This window comes from Delphinus delphis, chromosome 20 (assembly GCF_949987515.2).
Source record: "Delphinus delphis chromosome 20, mDelDel1.2, whole genome shotgun sequence".
Classification (NCBI taxonomy): domain Eukaryota; kingdom Metazoa; phylum Chordata; class Mammalia; order Artiodactyla; family Delphinidae; genus Delphinus; species Delphinus delphis.
In genome coordinates, this window is record NC_082702.1 from 18,750,016 (window position 1) to 18,764,225 (window position 14,210).

A 14,210-nucleotide genomic window follows, 5' to 3' on the forward strand; every position below is an offset into this window, starting at 1 on the left:
GGGATGAGTAGCACACACAGTCCAGGACAGTCCAGCCCTTGCACAACATAGATCTATTGGTTTCATATAATAAGTTTTGTGAACAGCTCTTGCAGGGTCGTGGTTGGTCTTTTTTCCAGGGGAGACTTATAAAAGGAGAGTTAGTGGGACAAACCATAGTCCCCATCACTGAAGCTGGTCTTTGCCCACATCTGTTACTCATCACCTCTGTCCTCTACTAGCCATTACTCTTATCCTTGCTTAGCAATTCGGTTGGTCTGAGTGACTCATCTGGTGCAATGATCAGACTCTCATCTCTAAAGGGAATGGCCCTCTGGTCACCATGACCTTTTCCAGCCATGGCTGCTGCATTCATCCATCTGTTTTTAAGTTAGGGCATTAATGACAAGAGATGCCTCAGTAGATCATCTGGCTCCCTCCATTATATAACAACAGCCCTATCTCCTCCTTTCTTTATATGCTACACTCTCATCATAGGAATACCAAATGAATAGATGACAGATGTAGCTAAAAATGTAATGGGACTCTTACCAAGTCTCCTGAGGGTAGAGATCCTGGTCTGGGAATTAGAACCTATGGATCCATAGGGACAGCCAGCACAAATTCCCCAAGTGGATCACTGGGAGGGATGCTAAGTGGGGCCACCCCTACTTCCACATCTGGTTCCTGACCCTATGTCCTCTACCCATCAGGGACACAGAATCATACAATTTTCATTGCTTTTGAGTGTGTACTGAATCCTGCAGAAGGATCCTGAAAAACCAGGATATCATCTCCAAGTTGGTGCCTGGGCTGAATCTTCAAAGGATCATTCTATTGCTCAAGCTGGAAGCTTCCTTTGGGGTGTGGGGAGTGATAGAACCAGGGTATCTCATGGTCAGATTCCCACTGTCACACCTTCTGCGTTATAAAGTGGGTCCCTCAGTACCATACAGCGTTACGTGAAATCCAGTTTTGGCGTAAACCCTTGGATAGTAGTGCTAGCTAAAGTCAAACTCAGGCAGGAAAGGCAAATTCATATCCAGAATATGTCTCAATTCCAGTCAAGCTGAATTACTACTTTTTCCAGGGTGGAAGGTTTCAGTGTAGTCAAGTTGACCTCAAGTGGATGGCTAGCCTTCTTGGGGTACGATGTCATGTTAGGGACTCAACATTGGTCTCTGTTGCTGGCAAGTTGGACATTTGGCAGTTGTGGCAGCTAGATTAGTCTTAGAGAACAAGATCCCATGATATTGGACCCATGCATAATCTTTGTGCTTCCATGTCTCTCACTCCATCCATGAGGCCGTTGTCCCAGCCAACGACGGAAGCCAGCTGACATTCTTCCATGTTTCCTGGTGGACGTTGTCACATGATACAAAGATCATCATACATTGTGTCCTCCTGTAGATCCTTATATGCTTCTTTTCCAGCACTCTGTCTCTAGTCTTCCAATTATTCACTTCCCAGGCTCTTGAACAACCAGCCAAGCCATTTGCCACTGCCCAGGATTCTATATATATTCTTATGTCAGACCACTTTTCCTTTCATACAAAGTGAATTTCAGGTTTACTGCCTGAAGTTCAGGCTATTGGGAAGATTTTTCCCTCCTTGTTGTCTTTCAAGACCATCCCTGCATGGGGTAGTAGTGCAGCAGTTGTCTCTTTGAAGCTTATTTTCACATACTGAGCTGAGAACTGAGCTCAACCTTTGTCCTTCTCCATCAGCTGGTCATAAGAGTACCTATGGTACCATATTTGTTAGCTGAGGGAGAGGTGCTGGTGCAACAGTGGTGGATGACACAGGTTCTGGGCTACCAACTCAGGCAGCTTACCTGGGCCCTCTGGCTCTTCTTATGCTGATCCTGGATGAGATTCTTCCATCTTACAGTGGGTTGCTCCTGGATCTACCTGATCTTATGACTTTGGGTCTAACAAAACCCAATTCACGATGGGTAGCTCTGACTGCATGGTAATTTGATATTCCATGGGTAGGCACTCTGTCTCTACTAGGGCCCAGGAGTGTCCCATGAGTTGTTGTTGTGGGTAGTGGTGGTTTTCATGTGGTGTGCTTAAACTCTGTGTAGTCTTTCCCCACCTCAGCTACCTATAATAACACTCTCTCTGCCAGGTCATGGATCCTGGACTTGCCGCAGAGCCCTTTCCCGAGCTGGGTCCCTCTCAAAGTTGTAAGACTTTCTTGTTGCTCAGCAAATGGATTGGAGCAATATTCTGAAATGTGGAGTAACTGCCTCTAGAATCCTGGGATGGGGGTAAACTGACAGAGTGCTTTCTTTTTATTTGTGAGAAATGTGAGATGTGATAATTTGTCCTTTAATTTGGATGGGAAGTTCTGGTGTGTCTTTGGCCACTGAATCCCTAAAACCTTCATTGATTCGCGGGTCTCTGAATTTTCTTAGGGTTTATCTCCTACCCTCTGGAGTCCATGTACCTTACCAACATTGGTCACTGTCATCCTTCAGGATCTGACTCTTGTGGCAGTCATTCTGGTGAATTAGATGAGATATGACAGAGGCCACCACCCTTTTATCACATGCATATTGACTCTGTTGGCTGGTGCAGGAGCAGTTTTAGAGACTTCCATTTGGCCTTCTGAAGTGTGATATTACTCACCCAAAGGCCCCAGGAAGAAATTTAGGGATTTACCAACTACCAAGGATGTCCATTCCAATTATACATTTTGGGCACTTGGAGATCTATCAGGTGGGCCTAAGTCAGTGCTGGATCTGGGCCAAGATTTCATTTTTGACGTGGCCTCCACGTGTGCACACTCGGGTTAGTTTGCTGGAGAGCAGGGAGGATGAACACAGAGAGCAGTTGGAGATGTGGACGAGGAGGGGCTGAATCCGATCTGGGTCTCAGTCTGAGGAGGCTGCAGAGTTTGATGAAGTAGCCTGGGGTTTCCCAATGTGTGGGACCTATGAATGGTATTAAATAGAATAGGACGTGGTATGCAATGAAAATGAGTCACAAGGTAAGTTATTCCTTTTTCAATTTAACATAGTTGAATATTTGCTGTGGTTCCAAAATGGACAGGTTGAAGCCTCTTGGGTGGGAGTTGAGATGAGAATACATTTCACAGACAAATGTGGCCTGGAAATTGGCTGATTTTTATAGTATTGTCTTCTTCCTGAAGTAAGACTTCTTCTTTTACTCTGAGACAAGAAATATTAGGACTGATTCCTGCAGAGGAACTAATGAGCTTCTTTCTCCAGCCGAGTCCCCACCTTGATATGATGTTTCCACCTTCTGGTTCTAATGATACATGGGATTGTATGAGCTGTGAACTCAGGGGAGTCACCCAAATCTCTCCAATTTAACAGGAGAAAAAGAGTTCACCTTCTGGTTCTGAAATTTTTAATTTAAGAATAGTAGAAAATACTTTCCAGGATTTAAATGGACTAACTACTGAACTCTCTTGGGTCAGAGTGTCCCTTCTAAACTTGGCATGTTCTCCCTGGTCTCTTGCTTCTTTGCTCAGCTTAAGGTAGGGACCCACCTCATTGGAACTCATGTAGTTCATGCTGGAGGTCAAAAGGGGAATAATCTTGGAACTCAGGGTTTTCTGATCAACAATTTTTCTTTTATTTGTGCAAGAAGTCATAAACCGTGCTGCTATACCAAATTACCCCAGACTCAGTGGCTTAAACAACTCAAATTTATTATCTTTTAGTTCTGTTGGTCAAAAGTCCAACACAGTTCTCACTGGACTGAAATCCAGGCCTTCCTTTTGGAGGTTTTAGGAAAAAATTCATTTCCTTGCATTTTCCCCACTTCTAGAGGCTGCCCTCATGCCTGGGCTCATGGCCTTCATCTTCAAAGACAACCGAGTTTCACCTCTCTGACATTTCTTTTGTCTTTCTCTCTGATCAAGGCCAGCAAATGTCCTCCTTTTTTTTTTTTTTCCCCAAGAAGTCAGATGGTTAGTTTGGGACCACCTGGATAATCCAGGATAACTTCCCCATCTCCAGGATTCATATCCTTAAACCATATCTGCAAAGTCCCTTTTGCCATGTAAGGTAGCATATTCGCAGCTTCTGGGCTTCTGGTTGTGGACGTTTTTGGGAGCCATTATTCTGTCTACCATAGACAGTAACATTGAAAAGTCAGGAGGAATCTTAGATTCTAATCTCTGACCTCCCACTCGTTTTGGAATTCCTTTCGAAGCATCCCTGATAGAAGTGCATCCAACCTCTAATTAAACATCCCGTCAAAGCGAGCGCACTGCCGCTCTGTGGTTCTTGTTCCCTATTCCCTTCAACATCTCTTTAGACTGGTTTGTTTTCCAAATCAGGCTCGACTCTGGAATTTGATAGAATGAGCACAGCAAAAAGCTGCCTCAACCGGACACTGGATCGGCTGCACAGGGCTATGTCACAAACAATGCTGTTTGCAAGTAAGTTCTGAGTTTGAATTTGGATTCTTTCCACCAGACACAGGATTGCAGGAGGTGTCCTTTGGTGACAAGTATCACCTCTTTGCCTTGTGAGAGCCTGGGAGTTGACAGTGTCCTGTTCCCGAGGTCTATTCATTTGCTTATTGACTCACAAGTATTAATAGAACCATTGCTATGTGCCATGTATTGTTCTAGGTACTGAGAACCCGCAGTGAATGAGCCAAAGTCCTTTCTCTCATGGAGCTTCCATTCCAATGCTGGGCGTGGAGCAAGAAATAGTAACAAGTAAGTTCATATTGTAATATCTCAGAGAAACAGACGCTGAGATGAAAAATGCAGCAGAGGAAGGGGAAGGGTAGAGGCTGATGGGGTTGTTCTTCATCAGATGATCAGGAAACCCTTCTGGGGAGAAAGCATTGAATCAAGTTGTGAATGGAGTCAGTGGTATCCCATCCAGAATTGGGGAGAATTGTGGGGTTAAATTCTGAGATTTTAATCAAGCTTGTTTCCATCCCTCCTTTCCTTACCCCCAGCCCCTGCCCAGCCCTCCCTCAAGCTCAGGCATCCTACCACCGTGTTTCCAGAAAAGACTGCCAGTGCAAAACCAAAGGACAAAAAAAGCAATACTTTCTAAAATTTCAAAATAGTTTCTAAAACTCACGGCAAAAGGTTTTGCTTGGTTAGAGCCAGGCTTTGTGGATAACAAAGTCCTGAAGAGCTCCGGGTGTGCAGTTTATATCAAACAATAGATCTATAAGGGCAGGTAAGCAGATTTCCTGCGTCCTGGATGAACATTCCCCCGGACTGGGGACTCCAGGGAAGCAGTAAACTCTCACAGAAAACAAAGACGAACGAACAACGCCTTTCCTCTGATGGAAGCCTGCTCGGTCTTCTCGGTTGTAAATGAGGCTTCTCCCTTGGGTAGTGACTGGTTTAGGTGGCGGTCGAGGGGGTAATTTTTCAGAAATGCTGCCTCCAATGGGCCAGTGTTCTAAAGGCTGCCCCGCTTCAATGGTCTTTTTATGCAGCAAGACAATGGCAGCTTACGCGTTGCTACATCAGGCCTATTTTCTGAGGAATGGTTGCATTCAGGGCACTTCTAATTTGTCAGAAGAAATGCAGACCATCTCTCCAGGAGTCTGCTGAAGAGGACATCCTTTCTCTGTGAGCTCTGCCTTGGGTCAGCGTGCAGCTCGGCTAGCATGCGGGCCCCTGTTGCTTCCACCTACTTGGGACACTCTGATTTATTAGGATTCAACAAGCCATGTCCTGCTCCTGACTCAGTCCTCCCTCTCTGTCCCCTGCTCTCTTGCCCCTTCCCTCTGGAACCACCACCAGACAAGGGGAGGGGCACTTTACAAATGCTCCTTGTGTCTGGGGTCTGGTGGGAAGTGGGACCGAGGAGGGTCCACTCCGCTGGGGCTGGCGGTGGTGCTTGAGGGGCACAGCTGGTCCACGAGCAGGGCCAGGCCGCCGGGCAGCAGGCTCTGGCGGTGCCTGTCCTTCTGGTTTTCTAACTGTGAGATGACAGTGCGATCACAGCCTTTTGAATATTGGCGAAATGAAGCCGAAGCCTTGGTCATCGAATGCCATGACTTTCCCCAGTGTCCGACTGGGGGCCAGCGTCCAGCGAATCACACCGCTGAAAGCCCTCGAATGTCTGTCTTATAACCATTCTAATTGCATTTCCATTTGGGCCTCCCTCTCCATGAAGCTCGTTACTGAACCACCGCTCTGGCTGAGCGTCCGTTTTCAAGCTTTTTGCTTGGCATGGACTCATTTCATCATTATTATTATCATTCTATAAGTAATATAAAGGTAGTCCAATTTGCATCTTGGGTCACCCTCTGTCACCTTATCTCCTTGTGATGGCCTTTATCCTTGGGCGCCCAGACACCGCCTTCAGCAACAGAGCACTAGGGGGTCATGGCATGGACTCCCTGCTGACCGCTCTCAGCTCTGAGATTCTGGCCAAATTACCTAATTCCCCTGCAGGATAACCATGGAACCCCCTCACAGGGCAGTGGTGAGAATGACACTGAGTTCCCACATGCACAGCAACAAGACTAGCCCCTGGCATGTGATGAACTGTCCATAAGCAGGAATTCTATTATTGCTTGGTTAGCTGGGGCTCCCCAGCCCCATCGACTTTTCTGTGCTCGTGGCCCTGCCTTGCTTCTCTGCCTCTAGCAGGCTTCCCTCTGCTGAGACCCAGGAAATTTCTCCATCACTCAGGCTATTGCACAGCAGCCCTTGTGCATGAGGAACCTGGCCACACGAGCAGGTCAGGGGAGGACTGTGGAGGGGGGTTGGGGTGGAGAAGTCTTTGCATCCTGAGCGGGGCCTGGGCCCATCAAGCCTGTTCTTCTAACAGCCTCCATCTGACTGATGAGTACGTGGGGAGTCATTCTGCTCAGGGCTCGGGAGCTGTTAGACGTTGTCCTCCAGGCAGATTAGGGTCTGGCTGCCTCTGTCCTCTGACCCAGGGCTTGGTGCCAAGCAGCACAGCATTTTGGGAGGTGAACCTGCCAGCCTGCAGCCTGGCGTGTTCTGAGAATCACTTCCTCCTTGGTCTCTCCATTTGAAGGATGTTGTTTTACCTCTTCTGGGTCTGTGTCCAACGGAACAGTCTTCCCCGTTCATCCACCCGTGTATCATCGGTTTATCCAGCCTACAAAAACATTTTGGGGACCCACTGTGAGTACAAAGACTTGGGAGGCATTTTACTTTCTTCCCGTTTATTTAGGTGAAGGCTGGCAAGGAATATGGATTTATTCATTTAAATATTTCTTCCTCTGACTTTATTATTTTTGGCTAAGTAATGAATTTGGCTGAAACTTCAGTATTCTTAGGAGAGGTTGGTCTAGTTAGAGAACAAGGGCATGAGGCCCAATTCCTAGAAATATTAGATATTCCTTTCTTTCTTTCCTTCTTTCTTTCTCCCTCCCTCCTTCCCCCTCTTTCTTTCTCTTCCTTCCTTCCTTCCTTCCTTCCTCCCTTCCTCCCTACCTTTCTGTCTTTCTTTCTCAGCTTTTCTAACAGAGAAGCTGGATTGAAAACTTTCAGACTCGGTTTTGTAATCCAGCAGCTGGAAACTGTTGCCCTCCCTGACCCAGAATTCTTTTCAATGCCTGCATCCTGGCTTCTGCTCCAGCATATCAGCCCTAATGCTACACGGACATAGGGCGATCAGGGATGGCCCTCTCACCGGGCTGCAGACAAGAAAGCTATGTCCTTGTGCCCAGCTGTGTGAGCATGGAAGCAGGGACAAAGGCACAGAAGGCAAGAGGCTTTCAGGGTTCACGTTGCGAAGACCAGAGACACCTTTTCCGGGAGGAGCACTGACAAACCTTCCCTGGTAAGGGCACAGCATCCTTGGGAGGCCACAGGATGCAAGGCACAAGCTTTCATTGATCACAACCTTTATGATGCTCCCAGAATTCTGCTGTCTCGGAAACCATTTAAACTGGTGAGAAGAGAGTACAGCATTTGACAACGGTTGTTTTGTTTTAAGACACACGCATTAAAAATACATCTGAAATCCAGGGCACAAAGAATCCAAATAATGTTATTAAATTTGTCGTTGAAGAAGGGCCTGCAGGACAGCTGGCTCTGCTCTTTTACGAAAAACTTGCAGAACTCGACTTGTTGCACAAACAAAGCATATTCATTTTTTTTTTCTTCTCCCTCTCTCTGGTTCTCTTTCTTTGCATTTTCCACTTTCCTATTTCTCCCGAGGAGACAAACAAATCTCTGAAGGACTATTAAGTTGCAAATATACCGGAGCCAAAAATAGAAGATGGAGCCGTATAAACATTTTGCATATTTTGGTGCAATTTGTTGAAAATAGTATAAAATATGCTCACAGTTGGCATCTAGAATGCAAATATTAGGAATACAGTCCCCTGATACATTATGGTTTTTCAGCAGTATAGTGCGGGCTCATCCAATAGCTATTGTGTGACTTTGTAGTTTGTTGGAGTGTGAATAATATTGGTGACTTGTTTGTACAGTATATTAGGGAGATGCATGTCTTAAAGTGATATTAGCTCCTCTGGAGATTCCAAGGGATGAAAGCTGAGAGTGGAACTCGGGGGAAAAACAGAGGCATATATTTTTAACATCACTTAACGCTACTTGCTTTCCTGCGCTATTTCCTTAGAGTAAAAAACCGGGGTGGGGATCAAAGCGTGCAGGGGCCTTGTGGATGCACGGCCCTCTTCTTTCATGTTCCAGAACACGGGGTTAAGTGGAGAGCCTGTAAGTGAGAAAACTTGCAGCTCGTCTGTGAGCTGGTGCACGTCTCTCCCACCCGGAGGCTGACTGGTTTTACGGCTGATGGTAAATCCGTCTTCTCTCTCCTCTGACAGGTGAGGAGACATCCTCCCGTGCATGGGGCTTCCCACCGTACATCTGGCACCCACCTCACAGGTGAACCTTCCTGCTCCTAAATGATGACTGGTAAGAAAAACAAGATGTCTTTCTCGGTTATAAATTTAACTCTTCTATGATTAGTCTGGGCAATTAGGACACCCCTGAGGTTGAGTCTATGGCGGAGGCACAGGCTGGAAGTCTGATTAGCTCAAGTCTCTTGATGCTTGTTCCTGGTAGTAAATGCCTGGCACATATAGTATTGATTTCCATTTAGATATCTTAATGTTTCCAGACAATCCCGGCAGATGTGGGCTGAACTCAGATCTGCGGGAGCGCCGGTCTGCAATCTGCAAACATTTTTCTTGCCACTTTGTTTCATTTTTCCTAAACTTAACTGATTTGGAATCCGGAGATATAAATGAAAAATACTGAACCGGCCTATCAATCACGGCATGCACAAACATCGCCACTGCCCTTTCCTAACATCCTATTACCACCGGGTAGCTGGCTAGTCAAACAGGAATAAAAATTACACTGCAAACATCATAAGTTAGGCTTGATTTGTTGAGCAAGGAGCCTGACAATTCGGTAAGAGTTATATACCTCAGCTTCGCTGAAAATCAGGCTTGTTATGGCTCTGGTACGTCTATAAAGATTGTTCATTTCATATAAAACAGCTACCTGCACCGAATGCCTTAGAAGGAAGAATGATGCTGGTTATAAATATAGAGGAAAATCTATTTGTCTGCCCCTTCATGCTGTTAGCGAGTCACGTGGAGGGGCCCTTCGGTGTTTCTCGGCAGCAGGGGGAGATCTCTGCGGCCACCTTCCCCTCTGCCAGGCTGGCCTGGATTGAAGCACAGCATCCCTCCCTGTCATAGGAGATAAAGCAGTGAAGTGTGACCAGTGCCACCGCCTTGCTCTCTGCCCACCAGGGGGATGCTAGTGATATTGAGAAACAAGACGGCATTGCCTTTAAACCAAATGTGAGGGGGAGGCTGTCTGTCGGCCGGCTGGGCTGGATAACAGTTAACGTCAGAAAAGATAAATAGAAATTATTAGAATGGGTTTGGAAGGGATTTTTTATAGGACTGGGTTGTATTCGTTTAAAGATACATTATTGGACTGTTATATCTGATTTCAAGCTGCTGGGTAATTAAAATGATTAACATCCCTTACTCACAGAGTTCAATTCATTAAAGTTTTAAGCACCCTTTGTGCTCAGAATGGAGGGATGAAACATCCACGTTGACTCACGCCGGGGATCAGTCAGTTCTGCCCTGTGTTTATCGTCACTGATCTTGCAAGCCACTGCGTCCATTGCTAAGCTGCGGGCGCACGTTGGGTAGAGAGCATCGGCCATGAACACTCACCCCGTAGAATCCCTGGTTCAGAGAGGAAGGGAAAGGAAATAGAGAAAATCTTGCTGAGAATTCTCATCCAGGTTCTTCTCACAGGCACTTGGTTCTTTCCAGCTGCCGGTGCCTGGGGAACCGTTCCTTCTGGGGGCTCAGCAGTTGTGACCCAAGCACGTGGCTAGCCCTCAGGCACACAGTGTCAGCAGAGGGGTTGAGGAGGGCTCTTGCAGCTCGCAAACACGCTGAAACATGCAGTGGACCAATTCTCATTATTATCCCAATTTAAATGTGCTCAAAATATTGTTTCCTGTGCTGTATTTCTTAGTTTTACACTTATAAAGTAGCCAGCAAAGTCTTGGTGAATAAATGGGACACTTGTAAGGGCCCACTCATGTGATGGCAGAAGAAAAACGCTATTGTCTTTAGGGTATACTCATTTGCCACCTTGCCCCCCAGTGTTTGGGGAGGGAATGACATAATCCTATGTACTAGCCTCCTATATAAACTTTGACAATTAGGAAGAGTGATTTGCAAGACTGCTTAAGACACAAACTTAATTTTTTTAAGGCAAAGATAGGGCTTGGGATTTATCACTTTTCGGCAGATTCTGGGGGAAGTCAACACCAACGCTGAGCCCACCTGTGTGCAAGACAGTTAACCTCTCTGAGCCTCAGTGCCCTCATCTGTAGAACAGAGGTAAATATGTCTTCTTTATAGGATCATAAGGTTTGGACAGTATTATACGTATAGATGCCTAGTATGATGCTTGTCCAGAACGGTGCTTAATGCGTGATAGCCAATATTCTTAGCATCTATTATGATGTGAATAATAATATTACTATTTTATCCATATCTGAACATTGTAGACACTGAGAATCAAAAGGCAATATGCCAAATGTGGCCAGGCATTCCCAGCCAGGGCCCTCAGGAGCGTGGCCCATATGGTGAGCTGTCATTTTCTTAGCTGGTTAAGAATTCCCCAGCCGTCTCCTTGCCCAGATCATTAGTTGACACGGAAACTTCTGGAAAGACTAGATACAGTCTATAATTCATCGTGTTAGTGTCAAAAAGCACATGTGAGAGAGAGACAGAGAGACAGAGAGACAGAGACCATAAATATTGCTGTACAAGTGGGTTTCAGGTCACCCTGTAGGGAAACTATAGGGAGAGAAGGATGTCAGCAGTCTGATGAGGGTTCCCACACGTATTGGGGTGCCAAGCCCAGTCTCCATGACTTTGCAATTATTCTGCTTTCTCTGGAGTGGGGGTACCTGAGGCCACTGCCAGCCCACCCATGACTAATCATTCCCCGCCCTTTTTCCTGCATAGTGATCCTGTGTGAAGGGGTCTCCATCATATTGAGCCTCTCCCACTTTTCTTCAGGTAGGACGGCCTTACAGCACAACTGGCCCAGGACAGTCAAGGCTAATGCTTGTTTTCCTGGTCAAACGATGGCCCTTTCAACCTGCAAGTGATCCAGTGGGTGTGACAAGTTATACAACCACCCCAGGCCAGTAAGGGGTTTAGGGCAGCAGGCATTTTAGGTGTTGCCCCAGGAAACGTGGAAGACCTACCGAAATTACAGACCCGGAGTAGTGAGATCAAGGAGTTGGTCCCAAGTTTATCTGTGTGAAGCCAAGGCCATGATCAAAGGGCAGAGAGAGTAATGCATCCGCTCCCAGGTGTGAAATCCATGCTCCTTATAAGGAAAAAAGTGTTAGAGAAAATGTCATTTTAAGTGTTTGTGACAAGTGTTTACTTCTGGGGAAAAGCTCATTTTCACTCTTAAGACCAACTTCCTGGTAAAGTTTAAAAAAAAGTCAAGGCTCCCATTCATTTGATGACTCGTTACTCAAGGGGTTCTGCTCTGAAATTCTTCACAATGGCTCTGGTGAGTTCAGATCAAAGTCTATAGTTATTACATCAGAACAACTTTTCATTTGGACTTGGCAGTAGTCTAAAAGAATATCAGAAATTAAGAAGAATGGAGCATAAGTAAACAATGGTTTTCTTTCACCCTTTGTTGAGAGGGACTTTTTGGTCTTGGGAAAGAATGTGGCTGTCCCATAGTGATGTCATTCTAATCAAAATCACAAAGCCTCACACGTTGTGTTTCCAAAGTCGAGTTTCCAAGTCGGGACACAATTGAGCCAAGGCTGCATGGGTGGGTTGGTCATGGGGAGATTTGACACCAGCAGCGTGAAGAATTTTTCCCATGACGTGTTCTCTCTACCTCTCTTTAGACACTTTTTTTCCCACATTGTCTTAGAGTTACTTGTGGGGAGTAGGGTCCTTCCATGTATCATGGTATCTGGTCTCTGGTTCCCTGAACATCAGAGGGTATAAACTGGTGCCTACAGGGAAACAATCAGAAAACAAACAAAATTGATAGATGGCATTTAAAAAGACTTCAGAATAAAAGAATGGATATATGTATATGTATAACTGAATCACTTTGCTGTACACCTGAAACTAATGCAACATTGTAAATCAACTATACCCCCAATATAAAATAAAAAATAAATTAAAAAGACTTCATATCAAGCTGGAAATCTGTCTTCTCTGTGAAAATAAAAAGAAAGGGAGAGGAAGATAAAGCAATATGGGGGTGCATTTCTGCAGAAAGGGTGGAGCCACCCTCTTTAAAGGGGCACTGCTCTCTATTTCCTTAAACCAGGGCTGCTGCTTTTGCTTACTTTCTCTGCCTGGCCTCTATAGGCACATAAGTTTGAAACCCTTGCTATACACTGTAGGTGCTTCATGAATGCTTAACAGATAAATGAACGCAGGCGTCAACAAATGAACAAGAGAATAACGCAAGTCAGCTGCTGGTTGCTGGTGTTTGCTGGTGCGAGGTAAGGATGCTGGAGTCTGGGCCAGATAGCCCACTCAGAATGCAGTGTAGATGACACCAGCCCCAGCACTGGAGCACATGCTGAAAAACTCTGTTTGTGGCCTACCGGCACCCCTTGATCAATGCTATTGGTGACTAAGAGGGGAATGAAGATGACCCAGGCCAACCTTTCCCACTTCTAGGATAACAAAACCATTGGATGGGTTGTGTCACTACTGCTCCCTCACTCACACGAGTTCACTGAGCCCAGGCTTCACATGAACTGCCATTAGACATGGGTACAGAGATGCAGAGGGATGGTGCCCACCCCCATGAGCTGGTGGGTAAGGAGAGACGCTAAGTAATGGAAATCACAGAGTCTGCAGCTGACTCTCCACATGCCCACCCACATTCACTCTTCCTCTCTACTCTGGTCTCAGCCCCAGGAGGCAGATGTGTATGCATTATATCAAGGGGTCCCAGGTCATTTGGATTCTGGTTGGGTTCTGACAGAGGGGAGCCCTGGCAGGAGACTGGAGGGGAGTCTGAGGTCAGAGTATTTAATCTGCTGGGTTCCTCCCTCTGTGGTTGCCTGAAGGTCTCTGCTCTTCTCAAGACAATGCGGGATTCTCTTTCTAGACCCCAGGGACCTCTCCTTCGCTCCTTCCTTTAGGTCCAGACACTGGTTCCTACACCATCCCTTGAGGTTCTCCTATAGGCACTTCTCACCTTGTAATGGGCCCCTTTGTAGGTAAACGGTCCCTGGAGAATCCTCACAGAGCGTACCATCTGCTTGCTGCTGGGACCCTGACTGAGAGGAGGTCACGGTGTGGGGGGGCAGGTGAAGAGGCAAAATACCTGTGCAGCATCTGAGGAAGGAGCGGGGATAGGATGAGGGAAAGGATGGAGAAAGCAGTATGGTGCCAAGGTGCGAGGCCAGGGCAGGGAGAGTGCAGATATAGGTTGACTTCTTCCAAAAATGAAGAGGGTCAAGAGTGATGGGTACTGTGATTGGAAAGTCAGGCTGGGCTTGTTTGTAGAGGGACTGGTTTCTAAGTTAACGGGTTTCATGTTGTTCACTATGAGTGGGGTAGTCCCAGAAGGCTTTTGGTCAAGGAGATGAAATAACTGGAGCTCACATTTTGATAGGGAAGATAAAACCCAAAAAACCCTCCAAGTGTGCATTCAGCATGAGGTTTCCTTTCAAATAGCCAAAGGAATGTAAATATAGGAAAAAATCTGTGTTCATA

General features: G+C 46.2%; 1 long non-coding RNA gene across 1 annotated transcript in view; it reads left to right on the plus strand.

The window, feature by feature from the left end:
- LOC132416302 (uncharacterized) overlaps positions 1-14,210 on the plus strand; it is a 176,383-nt gene that overhangs the window by 63,916 nt on the left and 98,257 nt on the right. Inside the window, exons 2-3 of the long non-coding RNA XR_009517541.1 lie at positions 4,591-4,680; positions 8,766-8,856. This is a non-coding gene — a long non-coding RNA (uncharacterized lncRNA). The remainder of the gene's footprint in view (positions 1-4,590; positions 4,681-8,765; positions 8,857-14,210) is intronic.